This window comes from Lycorma delicatula, chromosome 1 (assembly GCF_047948215.1).
Source record: "Lycorma delicatula isolate Av1 chromosome 1, ASM4794821v1, whole genome shotgun sequence".
Lineage (NCBI taxonomy): Eukaryota > Metazoa > Arthropoda > Insecta > Hemiptera > Fulgoridae > Lycorma > Lycorma delicatula.
Window position 1 is genome coordinate 230,070,450 of NC_134455.1, and position 14,734 is coordinate 230,085,183.

General features: G+C 30.8%; 1 protein-coding gene across 8 annotated transcripts in view; it reads left to right on the forward strand.

Annotated features, from left to right (window-relative positions):
* The window catches only part of RapGAP1 (Rap GTPase activating protein 1), a 753,456-nt gene that overhangs the window by 656,243 nt on the left and 82,479 nt on the right, over positions 1-14,734 (forward strand). The gene's annotated exons all lie outside the window — the stretch shown is intronic.

Sequence of the window (14,734 nt, forward strand, 5' to 3'; positions counted from 1 at the left end):
GTTATGAAAGCACGTCAGTTTTTACCGTACATTTATACTCTAGCATTGGGGCAACCCGTGGTATATATATATATATATTTTTTTTTTTGTAAAAGAATGGCAGTCTAGAAGGATCCGTTATTCAATTAAAACAAGTTAAGTATAATCAAAAATGACAAACGTAGGTATGTTTTTTTTTTTTGTTTCTTCCGCCTTTGTAAAATATTAATTAAAATGATTGTTTCGTTCGCGTACTAGACACAAACATTATTTGTTGAAGTACTTTGGTTAAAGGTTTTTTTTTGTTTATTTTTGGCTTCATTACTTTATTCATTTTTTCTTTAAGAAAATTATCGTTTTTAAAACGTTCATGTATTTGCATATATATATATATATTTTTTTTTTTCAAATAAATTACAAAACTATATATTTTTAATTTATGAGAAATTCAATTATCTAAAATTACACTTAAAAATAATGATGATCTGAAATTATTTATTGGTTATCCCTTGTTTGAAATGCTGAAAAAGTTGTCGTAGAGAATCTTTTATTTCTTTCAGAATAATTCTTGTTATTTCATTTATGTTTTATTATATTAATGTTGTGGGATACTTATATGTATTGTATAAGTAACTAAAATTAAAGATAGATGAGTTTTGTTTAGTTGCGTTGAAATTACATGTTCCTTGTAGCAAGAATTTTAACGTTTCATTTTTATTTTAAATTTAAGAGGTATTTAATTCGATTTTTTCATAATATTTTAATAGCAATCTGCTTGTTGAGTTCTATAACTCCCTTAGGATTATTCAGTTAATATTTGTACTGTACGAAAATTTATCATGACTTGAATGTCTGTCCTAATTTGGAATTGTGATACTCGTTTGCAGAAAAAGCTTTTTCCTTTACTGTATAAAATTAGGGGGAAAAAATGTAATTAATTACAATTTACAAAATTTAGATTTCGACGATTAAACAAAAAGCAATTTTTTTATTTTTTCAGTTAATTCATTCCTCCATTATCGGCTGTAGGTAATAAAACCAATAAAATAAAAACGAACTACCATTATTTTCTTTTTTTTTGCAGCCATATTATCTAGTTCATAGCTAATTTTTAATTATTTGTATGTATAATGAATTAATTGTATAATGAATGAAAAATACCTTTTAATTCAGAATCATTGTTAACAGTTAAAGATTTTACAATAGATTTAGCAAAGAATAGTTTCTTTCGGGTTATACAAAAAGAAGAGTTCATATTTGTAAAATGTTTACTTTAGAATTGTTCTGAAATCCAATCTGTTAGAATGTGTTTATTCATTTATATTTTTTCTAGATTTTCCCCGAAAAGTGTTGAGAAAAGGGAATATTATTGTGAATAGAAGGTGAATATATTTGTACTCTACAAATAATTACCCGTCAATGTATCGTTTTTTGTATGTAAGTTGTGGTGCTTTGGTTTGTTACATTATTTTTATTACTTGTCCTCATTTTATTAAAAACGTATACAGTTTGTCATATACATCGATTGCTATTTAGTCGATTGTATACTTGTTAAAATTTTACAGTATACTAACAAACCAATCTTTGCTGTTCTTTCCATCCCTACCTGAACTTAATCAGCATTCTGTGTGTATACCATTAGCAATAAAATGGTCGACATCATAGCCTACATTTCCTTCCGTTATTCTATTGTGTGGACGATCCCTCAGCTTTCTACTAACAAACAGACGGGTAAGTTCATATTATCCTTCATTATACCTGCAGTTGTAAGCCTAATTTTTAACAAACGTGTATCAAAGTTGAAACTCTCAGAACGAGGTATACTCTTAAAAAAATGCTCATTATAGAATTGTAAATTAGGAAGTATATTATTAATCCTACTTTACAGAACAGTAACTTGCTATTAGCGTATTCTTTCATAACAGCGGTAGATCCAGCAAAATAGCAGTGGTCGTTCGTTGTTACCTCTCGATGAAAATTGATTTACTGGTTATATTTTGCAGTATAAAATAATAATGCTTCTAAAATCTATTAGAATATTAAACGAAATAACCAGAGACATAAAATAAATGTTAATAGTACATTACGATAACATACTAAAATAAACTCACAATCAGATGATAGGTGTTAGCGTCTGGAAACAATTAAAATAATAGATTAGGGTTACTCAAACATTTATTCTATAGATCTTTATAGATGTTAGCTATTTTTAATTAAAGTAATTAATCTGATTAAAATATTAACTATTATTCTGCCATAATTTTATTTACTGAAAATTAAAACGTTCCTGGAGGAATATTTTCTTGGTTTTATAAAATTATCATTTTTGCTTGCTGTAAAATATGTAATTAGAAATTTCAATGAATGATTTTCTCATAACAAGTTACGATGATAAAAAAACTATGCGTTTTAATATACGTTAAACAATGAAAGCACAATAATAAAACATATACCTACATGTGGCTATGTTACACTTTTATATCGTTATTTTAAAAGCTTTCAACCAACGTTTTCTGGAATGTGCTTCTCTGCGGTGTTAAGAATTTGTAAAACTCCAACAAAAGCGATATTACGTTACCTGTAATTCTGTGTACTGTTATTTTGTTATTTTTTCACTAGTAAAAATAACGGAGGTTTTCCATCTTTTACGTTTTTTTGTAGTGATACGTATTTCTGTAGGGTTTTTAAAACCACCTGTGCATGTTATGTAAACGTGAAAATCTATTGTAAAATAATACCTTTGCGACGTTATTGTTTTATTATTTTGTTCCCGTGTATGTGGGGGTGAGAGAGAGAAAGAGAGAGAGAGCGCGCTCACACACACAGAGAGAGAGAGAGAGTGAGAGAGAGACAGCGACTGAGGGCGAGCGATGGGGGGAGTGAGAGAGTTAAAATGTATTTGAGTTGACACAAACATTTTATATCTGTAGGTTCTAGTGCAATTATACATTTGGAAACCAAGCTCTTTTATACTTATAAAATGAATCTAGTGGTTAATTATACTTTTTTCAAATTCGTATTGTGTGATTTTATATTAACGGTTATCAATACGAATGTTCGTTTGGTCTTTCCAATATTATAGTCAACTGTTATATAAATCATTGGTACTGAAATTACTAAATTACTCATTAACGTAACTAGAATTAAGGGGGTAATGGCCAATTCAGTTTCCGTTCAAAAAACTTAAGAAAACTGTTGATACATTAGAAGAAAATACTTTAAACACAAAACAAATAGACTTCAACTGCGCTCTAATAACAAATCACTCAGATTAATTGCTTAAAGAGATATATTCGATCTCTGTAGCGGAATGATGAAAATCCTTGTCTTTATTTTGAAAGATTCTTGTTTCGAATCTCGGTCAGAGTGGATTTTTTTACCCGTTAGTATATTTAATCGCTTAAAGGCAGTGAGTAAATATCTACGTATTTATTAATGTGTGTATAGTTCTGACGTATTGGAGGTATTTTAGTTTGTCGTGAGCGTCTTTACAGAAAATTATGAATCCGTATCGGTGTCTATGATCTAAGCTAGAATTTAACCCTCCTGTGCCATACATTTTAACGTAATATGCTGTTATAGACCGCCCAAATGTTTTACTATTTGTTATTGATCGGCTTAAGATGTTTATAGATATTACTGTATTATTGTGCATTGCGTACAGTAACTGATTGCAACGGAAAATTACCCACAACTTAATGCTAAATACGTCTTAGCTTTAAAAACGGTCAGTTGTAAAAATGAAAATTAATCGCTTAAATTTGCTTGATATGTTGTGTTTACGTTTAAGTGATAATATTTACATTCACATAAATGTGCTCATTTGATTGAAGTAGTCTCCCAGGCTTTCTCGTATCCCACAAGGTAATTAACCGTTCTCGATATCCGGACCCTGAGAACCATCATAGTTTCCTGCTTCGACGGCATTGTATTCTTTTGTTTTGGTTTCCCAGCCTTAACTTTTTAAATAACACCGGTTAACTGTAGTGTTTATCACGAGAAGTACAAGCGCTTGAGTTTTAATTATATTTTTTTTACTGTATTTCGTAACTTTATTCAATAGAACGAATTTGTGCATGTTTACACAACCACAACAAAAAAAAGTATTCCTTATTTTCGGAATGGTTATTTCGTCTGAAATTATAATTCTAGTCTTTTATTATATTTGTAATATAGTAATCGTATTATCATAATTTTTCGTCATTTATAATTTGATCAGTTCTTTATCTTCATCGAGTTAGTTTGGTAATACCAAACATGTTGCAAATTTAGTAGACAAATGCAGACAGAAAATACTTGTTTACCTAATTACTACACCCATTCATTTTACTACCTTTTTAACAGCTTTATTGTTTGTTGTATTGTAACCACTTATCATGTTCCTTAAAGTGGTAATATTTAAACTGAATTTTCGGAGTTTCTCGAATAATAAGATATTTATTATTCCGCATAAGATTATTATTTTATTATTATTAACATCTTATTTCGAATAAGATAATCTGTATCCCCATTTATTTAGATTTCGTTTAAATAGTAAAACAAATAATACTAAATAACCTTTATGCCCCTTAACAAATCCAGTTGAATTTCACGGCCTTTTCGTCATGTAAAAATTTATTTTCCAGTACGTTTAAAAATAATTTATTTATCTTTTATTCCTAGTGCCTTATCTTTAATTAGTAGTAGTTACTTAGAACCTTGATATCTATAATATATTCTGCTGAAGTTTTTTTTTATTATTCAAAGTGCTCTAAATGCATAATTTGTCTTGTATTTTTCTACAAAAAATCTTTGTTGCAGAATTGTGTGGCTGTCTAAAAAATTTTAAACAAAATAATTTTTTTATGGTTTTTAACATTTTGAGTTACTAGTGCGGTTTTTATTATTTACATCTTTTGATTGCTATCGAGATTTGCTCTTCTGTGATAACTTTCTCATATTAAACTACTTGCAATTATTCGGTTTGATTGGTAATTATTAAAATTTCACTCTGTTTTTTTTTTGTGGTCTGTATTTCAATGAGTAACTCTTAACTGTATGTAAAAAAATAAAACACAAAAAAAGCAAGTTATATCTTTATAGTTAGTCCAGTTTTATTACGAATTAGTTTATAATCTATTCTTTTATAGTTGTTATAGAAAGTTTACGCTTTCATTGATGTGATTCTTTCCTCGGTTAAAAGGTGGGTATACAGAAACGGAGAATGTCTGATAATTAGGTTCAGACGTAAAAAGAATTAGTTAAGTTCAACAGGTTCCCGTGAAAGTCTTAGAAAAGGGAGAAAGTGAATTTTTTTTATCTTTGTTGGATGGACAATTAAACAAAAACGGAGGTTTAAAGAATTAATTTCTAATAATACTTCCTATAAATTCAGTTAAGCTGAGGGGTGAGCTTTATGGATTAATTTTGTCTTGTTTCGACGTGACGATTTGTAGATATGTCATCCCAGATTTTGTAAAAGATAAAATTAAATTTTACTATATTTTTAAATGGAATTTTATACCTGTAATAGATTCATTTTATTTGTAATAAAAAGGTTTTTTTCTTTTTAATTAAATACGCTAAACAAATTACTTTAGTTATATAGCGTAGCACAGTAGAGATTAATATTCACAGTAAGAAAATTGGCTTTTTATTGCTATTATTTTTTTGACTTTTGCTTAAATTCTTTTTTAATATGCAGTGGGATTGTTAAAAATTAAATACATACATGTTTACATTTTGGTTGGTCTATGCGTTAGTGATTTGTAATTACTTGTTAGGAGGTACACTTTCGTGATACTTTACTTCATGTAACAATTCTGTTGTTTGTGGTCAAATCCTGCTGTAATCGTTTTCTTTGTGCAGTCCAGCTGTTTTTATTTTACTGAATTGAGCTTGACACTTTTTAGTTAAATTTTACCATTACCTAAAGATAATTTTTACCCTTCAAAAAATGTGAAATAATAAATTTACGGTGTAATTATATTTTAGTTGAGAAAATAATAGTTTATTTCTCGGTCTGTGTGTATGCTACGGTTAACCCAACATTTAGCTTTGAAGAGAAAAGTGATGTGATTATGGATACAATTTATAGATAAAATATTTGTGAAAATTGATTATATTTTCTGCATGCATCAGATCAGGTCAAGTAGTCCAACTTACAATAACGATGTTAATATAATCCACTTTCATTAACTTTTATTTCAACATCTCGTGCGATTGAATTTATTCGCTTAGTCTTCTAAATTCATTAAAATATATATTTTTTTTTTGCTAACATATATGTTTGTATTTTTTTTATCGTAAATAGAAATTCATAGTCGTACGTTTTTATTTTATACTTATTATTATTATTCTGAAATCTCATGTAAAGGTTTTCTTTTGGTGGATGTTATAATAATAATAAAAGGTTTATGCGGTTTCTGTTGTCATATGTTATGATAGCGGTATTCTACTTTTTATTATATCTGCATTTTAATAAAGTAAAGTGCTTCATTACTGTTATTTGCTGCTTTTACTTTTATTGTAGTAGTTGATATTTCATTACCAAACATTTTGTACCGGATTACAAAATAATAATGGGATATAAAATTTTATTTTTTATTTCTTTCACGTATTTTTTATTTCTTTTTATACTCTCAATATGACAAGGATAAGGGTGAGTTTCAATAAGAACAAGAGAAAATTGCGAGTGCTTTTGTAATGAAATTGTCCCATTTATCGTTATATAAAGATGCTTAAGATTCAGTTAAAGTGCTCTAGCCTTGACAACATAGTTAATTTTTTTTTACATTCTCTGTTTTCGTTTTCGTTTTTTTTATACTTTTACATATTTCAATTTACGTACTTCAATTTTTTTTTGTTGGTGAATGATTAATAAAAAATAATATTTTTGTAATTTCTTTTACAGCTTTCAATCACTTTTTTTTACCTAAGAAAACTAATATTGTTCTGTCTAGAAAATCTTTTAATTTATTAATTAGGAATACAATTTTTTTTTTTTAATTTACGCACAATTTTAGTTATTATTATTATTAAAATGATTAAAGTATAAGATTTTTTGCTTTCTTTATTAGAACTAGGAAATTTTGTGGAAATTCGAAAAAAATAAGACTACTTGCTGATGACGTAATACTACACGATTATAACGTGATAATCGTGCTTCAATTTTAAACAGTGAATTGATTTGTAACAATACTTGACACTGTACTTTACGCAGTACGAGTGTTCTTATTTTATGTGTGAATTAAATATCATGAAAACTCTGATAGCATTATAGTAGCGATAACTTAATAAAACGTGATTTTAATTTCGGTTTAAAATGTCATGCAGTTGTGGAATTTTCGGGTCCAGAATTGATATATTCTTTTATCAATCTTACAATTGAGGTGAATCTTTGGTTTTTGATACCTGTTCCAGAAAATTGTGGAGTAGTTGTAGATTTTTGGAAATCAAACAAACACCACCTCAGCGTATTATCCTCAACTTGCTGTAGTTGTGTAAAAATTATTGTTTTTTTTAACAGTTACTCTACTTCCAGAAACAATTTTGTTAGTTTGAAAGGGCCTTTAGACTATTTCTCGAAAATAAACATAGGATGTCTTGTCCTCTCCAGTATAAAACGTTGAAAAAAGAACAACTCGTAAATAGGCTTTTTTTTACACTTTGACTTAATTTTGGCAAAACGAGGATTTTTTTAAATAAAACTTGTGATTTACCTTTTGTTTTCGTTAAAGTCAAACGCTACAAAGCGTTTTTATTGACTATTCATTATTTTGAAATATAATTACATGAGCATATTACATTACATGAGCAGTTTAAGAGTAGCAAAAAATTGCATATTGGCAACCCTCAAAAATGGTGAACGCTTGTAGCCTTTGAGGAAATAAGTGAGCAAGGCCGTATTGCGGATACTGGTTAAATAATATTGTTTTAATAGCTGATGTTTTATGACAATGATTATAAGTGTTTTTATAACACAACCTCATTGTGTGTATAAGAAAAATTCTTGGTGTGGAAATTTACCTGGAATTATGATTTTTCTTGAGAGAGCAAGCGCTATGAAAAATGCTGTCCCTTAACTTGTTGATTTCTTATACGGTGTTATCCGCTCGTGTAATTGAATACAAGTTTGCTTTTTTGATCTAAGTTCATTATTTTTATGCTGTTTACGGTTTACATGAAATTTTTTGTTTCTGCTTTAATGTGCATTTCTTGCTCCTGTAATAATGATTATAAGTTTTTAAAACGTTTTTCATATTAAATATATTCTGTACTAGACTGGCGTTTCTTTTCGTTTTACTTTCTTCCTAAAACTAGTATTCCTTACATAGAGGTTTTATCCCAACTGGCAGTAAATGTATCGTGAGTGTGCATTTAGAGAACTTTTTCTAATAAGGAACTTCAAATATTCTTCCATTTTTATTCTTACTAAAATTGCAGCTATAAAATATGATAATTTATTGCAGCTTTTGTAAAATTTTGTTGTTGTAGATGATTACTAAATAACTTACTAACTGCATTTGTGTTTAGGAGGGAATGAGAAGGCCCAGTTTTACTCGATAGACATTTCAGCAGTTATAAGGCTTGCAGTCATAAGGTTTGTTGTGATGCTAGTGTAATCTAAAGTTCCTTGTCGGTTATTGAGTGACCTTGCTTTTTTCGCCAATCACAACAGACATGCCCGTTCCTACAAGTCCCAGCATCCGCGGTACGGACCTAATAGAACCCCACAGAACCAGAAATCAGGAATGGATGATGGATAAGGAGAAGGCTATATGATAAAGGGTGGTCAGTCCTCGGTGGAGCCATTACATGAAACAAACAACCCTTCGCAAAGGAAAAGTCATGGTTTTCTTAAGGCAGCGGGGATCTTTTCAAACTAAAGACCGATTTGTAAAGAGGTACAGGATTCGGAAAGGAACATCCAGTTTACGACTGTATCCAGTTGAATGATAAGCCGATTGACCAGTTCTCCACTGGAAGTGATGTGGAAGGAACAGAAAGTTACCTTTTTTTTTAAATATAGAAAACACATTTTTTTGTCTCTACAACAGTCAGGAAAGACAATGATACCGCTACATTTCTGTATGAATAAATTGTTTTACTGAAATGCAAAAATATTTTCCGTTCATTCTTAAAGAGGGATTATTTCTTAAAATCTCATAAAAAAGAGTGAGAGAAGAGATTAGTTGTTCCGATATTGATATTGCAATGAATGTGTTACTTGTTACTGTAAACAAAAAGTTATGCAAGTTAGATTAAATCCTGTTTTTCGATTCTTTTGAATTTCATGCTGTTGTGTACTTAATCATTTTATTACGGTTTATTGAACCTAAACAAATACAGAGTGAACATAAATTATTCAGCGCATTTTAGGGGTTAAAAATGAAGAAAGCAGGTTAGCGCGCATTGATTTTTTTGAAACGTGAATGTACGTACTATATTTAATGAATGACCTTGAATGAACACGCCGGCACGACGTAACAACAGGGGGATTGTCAGTTGAGCACTGGCTATCATGCAGGAGGATGCAACGTGCGTACTATAGTTTCACGAAAGCGGATCTTTTACGGAACGGAACGCAAAACTGGCGGGAGTATCAAAATTCTCCTTTCGAATCGCAGAGCCTGGACAGTGTACCTTGCTGCTGTATGATTGTATAATCGGGCGTGATTCAGGGGTTTCGTTTTTAATATCGGTTATAGGTTTTAATTTTTATTATATTTATGGACGGATTTTGTGAATGCGTTCGTATCCGTTTTGGACCAGCGTTTTTAATCCATTACTGGGTCCGACCGCTGGAGACTAAGCTTTTTGAGCCTGGTGCTCCCGACGTGATTCCCCTTCAGACCGTGCGCTGATGTCCTTTCGGTGCTAGCACTTTATGGGCTACCAAGAATACGCAAGAACGGGGCCCTAGTTGTTAGGAGGGAGCAATGCGCCCCCTTCTTCGGAGGGAGTCGCAATTGACGATTTAATTAATTTGTAAGTAGTTTTAAGGTGTGGTTAAATGGTTAAAGATCATCTACTTCATCTTCATCTTCTTCTTCAGTGGCTGCCCTTCACGTTGCTGCTCTGTTGGGCTCTTCTTCCGGATTCCAGTCCGCGACGGCGAGTCGCGTAGCGGGTCTTCTTTCTTCTTTTTCTTCTTTTGAAGACATCTTCATTTTTCTTTGGCCTACAGTTTTCGTGACTCGGTAGTAATCGAAATTACACGCCAATAACCTTGGTATTTCCGTGGCCCTGAAGGGCTGAACAGGAGAAAGTGCAGGTTTCTTTTTTCATTCTTCGGTATACGTCTGGTGGCTGCTTGACTCGTTCCCTTTTCTTCTTTCTTGAAAGGATCTTTTTTTAATGTTCATAGATATTTTTGTTCAGGGTACCGGCTGTGATCTTCGTAATAAAAACTGTATGAAAAGTTTTTATCAGTAGTTTAAGATACAGGAAATGTAGTACACAAAAACCTCCCGTAGTACTGGCAGACCTCCCGTTTCTGACGAAATTGTCGAGTAAGAGAAACTCTTCACAAAAGTCCGGGTAAATGATTCGTCATGCGAATTTAGAATTGGGTATACCGCAATCGACAATCGTGAAGGTTCTTTACAAGCGCATAAAACTTTATGCATACAAAATTCAGTCGGTGCATGCACCGATGGCGATAAACTACGCTGTTAGAATTTTTCCGTGGGCATTTTTGATAAAATGAACGAAGATTTGTTTCTGTTCACGTTAACCTTCATAATTGTCGGGATAAGGGCTAGCAAGAACCCTCATGCCGATCGAAAAACACGTGCTAGCCCATTAAGGTTTGGTTTGCGTTGGCTGCTTATGAAGTGTTCGGATCATTCTTCTTAGCCGAGCCATCGGCTACTAGCACTAATTATTTAGACATATTACAGGATTATGCAGTATTGCAAAATTGAACATTGGCGACCCAACGTTTACTACAAGACTGGTGTTTACATGTTTGGGCAGGCATGACCAAAATACGGTTCCCGGGCGGGATCCGGTCCGCGTAATGAATTTATGCGGCCTGCGAAAAATTTTTCAATATTAGCTTTTTTTTATAAGCAATTGAATAATGGAAAATACGGAAATTTAAAAAAAACTTTCCAAGGAATATTTTGTAATCTTCAGCTCAACATATATTTGTGAACAAACATGAATCTATATTTGTGTTTTCTTTAATGAAAATAAAAGTACAAAAAATTCCATAATAAAATTTTCTTTATTTAAATCAATCGTTTTTATATTTAACATTTTTTTAAATGTTAAACTTCGTTCGGCCCGTGAAGAAAGTTTTCTTTCCAATTCAACCCGGAGGCAAAAACTGTTGGTCACGCCTCTGTTTGGGTCTATCCACATGAACAATTTCCTCAACGTTAGGTTGGCCCTGAAAATAAATTTCCTAGCCACCACGATACCCTGACGTTACGCCACTCGACTTCTTGTTTTAGGGGTTTGTCAAAGACGAGGTATACACACGAAGACTGTCAATATCAATGAACTAAAAAAACGAATCGAAGATACAATTAATGGAATAAACTAGATATTCTTCGTAATAAGTGGCGTAAAATTGAACATCGTCTACACATTTTACGCCACAAAAGATGCTCATGTGGAACTTGATTGACGTTAATAAGAGTTGTAAACAAAACTATTTAAAATGCTCTGTTCAACAATAAAACATGCATGTAAGTACATTGCTTTGTTATTTTTTTATTAACACCTAAAATGTTCGGAATAATTAATTTATTATTTTATATACGAGTAATAGAATAAATTAAGAAGTAACTAAATCTGCTCGATCTCGTTTTTACCGTTTCTATTTATATAACTTCAAATATGTTCACAATTATCATAACGAAAACATGTAGAAATACTTTTTATAGACAGTTAAATGTTAATAAAATAACATGTTGATTTGATAATTTTTTGTTCACAATTTATTGTTAACAGTGATTATATGTAGTTTTACGTATGATTAAATTAGTAAATGAATTACCAATTTATGGTAAAATTGGAATGCAGTATTTGTGGTCCTATAACATCTGTATATGTACTAATGTTTAGCACTTGGACTACACACCCAGTTTCTAAAAAAAAACAGATGTGTTTATATCATTTTCCTTAATGATCCGGATTTCGTACTTTAATGGATTAATTATATTTATCAAAATTTACGAAAAGCTAAATTTTTATAACGGTAACAAGGATTCTGTTGTATTTACTGCAGAACGATCATATGATTAATAGTGTGATTAAATTTTGAGGATAGGACGGAAAACCAATTTTTAAATTCGCCTCTCCTAAACCGAAAGATTTAATGAAATAATTTTTCTTGTAAAAAAATTTCTTTTATATAATGTTTTTATATTAAAATAAAATAAATATGGACAGCTGCCGGTTCACCTTACACTAGTTTCGTGTTTCGGATTTCGTCTCAGCCTGTAATAAATCGATTAGAAAACAGCCCATACAAAACACAAATACATTAAAATAAGCATCTGATTCACTTATGGCACCTTAAAATGCAAGCCGATGTATAATTACTAATTATAAACATCGTAACTTACAACACAGAGCATCGAGAGTACAAAAATTGTTAAGAAATTACGACCACATAATCAGATTATAATGTATGCAAAAGCCCTATTAGCTAAATTTCATTTTGAATTTTTACGTCCAAAGTAAAAGGAAATAATGATTTACATTTTAAGGATATCGGGCTACGTTTTTTATCCAACATGATTTTCCGAAAAATTAAATAGTAATAGTATTAATTGTTGATAACAAAGGGTTTCTATGAACCTTTTTCTATGAGCCTTTTTTTTTTTTTATTCCTTGAAAGGCAGCCGTCACAGAAGTGGAGCTTCTACTTAACCTTTTCTTTAAAACTTACAATTAAATTAAATTAAATTAAATCAAATCAGCAACTGCGACCCCTCCGGTGAAGGGGGCATTGCTCCCTCCATATAGTTTGTGCCCCGTTGTGGCGTATTCCTGCTAGCCTATGAAGCGTTAGCACCGAAAGGACTTCAGTGGACGGTCTGAAGGGGAATTACGTCGGGAGGACAGGTTTCATAAGCCTAGCCTTCCGCGGTCTGCCCATACAATGGGTTTGATAACGCTGGTTTAACAACGGATTGGAATGCAATTAAACCCGACCTTAAAAAAAACAAAAAATATTAAATTGATTAAATTGAATATTAAATTAGACAAAAATTGAAAAATTAGACCCGTCACGTAAAATAAACCTTTAAAAACACGCCCGATAGAATCATCCAGCAGCAAGGGACACTGTCCAGGTTCTGCGATCCGTAGGGAGAATCTATAAACTCCCGCCAACTTTGCATTCCATTCCATTTTTATTCCATTAAAAGCCCGGTACGGATAAGAATAGTTGTTACGTTACTCAAAATAAAAAGGTTTTAGTTTATTTCAGAACGTTGCTGAAGCACCATAAACCAAGAATTTTTCGTAAATTCTAGTATGTTTAATCTTAACTTACAAAAAATGGGAGGGCTTATTTAATGTAATCTCATAGTTCTAATTTTTTTAACCATTATATTTGGCTTAGTAAATAGGTATACGTCTAAGATTATTTATAAATAGGATAATTGCCGATGTAGTCCAAATGCTACGTATAAGCACGGAAATGTCTAATTTTTTTTTGAAAATTTTATTTTACTACAATTTAAAAACACATCCTTTGTAATTATATGTACTATAAACAAATTATATGTTCGTGTAATAACTAATATCTAACATCATTATTAGCGATTCTCCACTGTCGGTTTTTTAATATTTTACCATTCCATTTATTATTTTAATTCTGTTATTTAATAATATTTAATTTAATAACTTACTATTTCTACATAGTTGGAAGTTTTTTTAGGAAACTGTTGTGTGATCGCTGTGTAAGCTACTATTACTACTGCATATAAGTGAATGAAAGCTTTGACCCATTTTGCTTATATACGAGTATAAGTAATCTACCGATATTTGCTTATTTAATATAGTTTTCTAATTAGATTTGCTTATATAAGTAGATCTAGCTAATAAATACAATTTTTTCAATTATAAAATTTAAAAAAACATGGGTTTTAGTACCCTTGCAGCTGTATCGCTGTTCTAAGATTCATAAAACGATTTGAGATCTTGTTTAATTAAACTTATTCATTTACTCAATTGTCAGTCTTAATTAATTTTTGGTAGTTTACAGTTAGTAACGTAATTTAATTATTGAATGAATTTTTGGACCTCGGAGACGTGGTTCGTAGCTTGCATGAATACCGCAGTTTACCTCCAGTAGTTGCGACACAACAGTCTAACCAGTTTCTATGTACAGTGGCAGCAGCTGCGTTTCGTGTCCTGTCTTGCCTTCTTTTACGACCAGCTTGCTGGCAGATTACCTTCAAACAGTTGACTAACTCGGCTCTCTTCTCTTTTCTATTATACTTCGTTTCTAGTCCTTTCTCTTTATGCGAGGACTCTAAAATCCACATCATTAAAGTGATAAACCGTTTTTGTATTATTTTCTATAACTGTATAAAGTTTTTAGAGGAGGATTTAATTGTTATTTTTTTGTATTATGCTCGATTAATATTTAATGTTACATCAACGCTTAATTATTTATTCTGTTTAATTAAAATCCGTTAGTTACTTTATATACATTTTTTTCTTTTTTTGAATTAATTCACAATTTATTGTTAATATTTTTTACTTGTAAAATTTTGTGTGAAGCGAACTCGAGGAAAGTATTTTACAA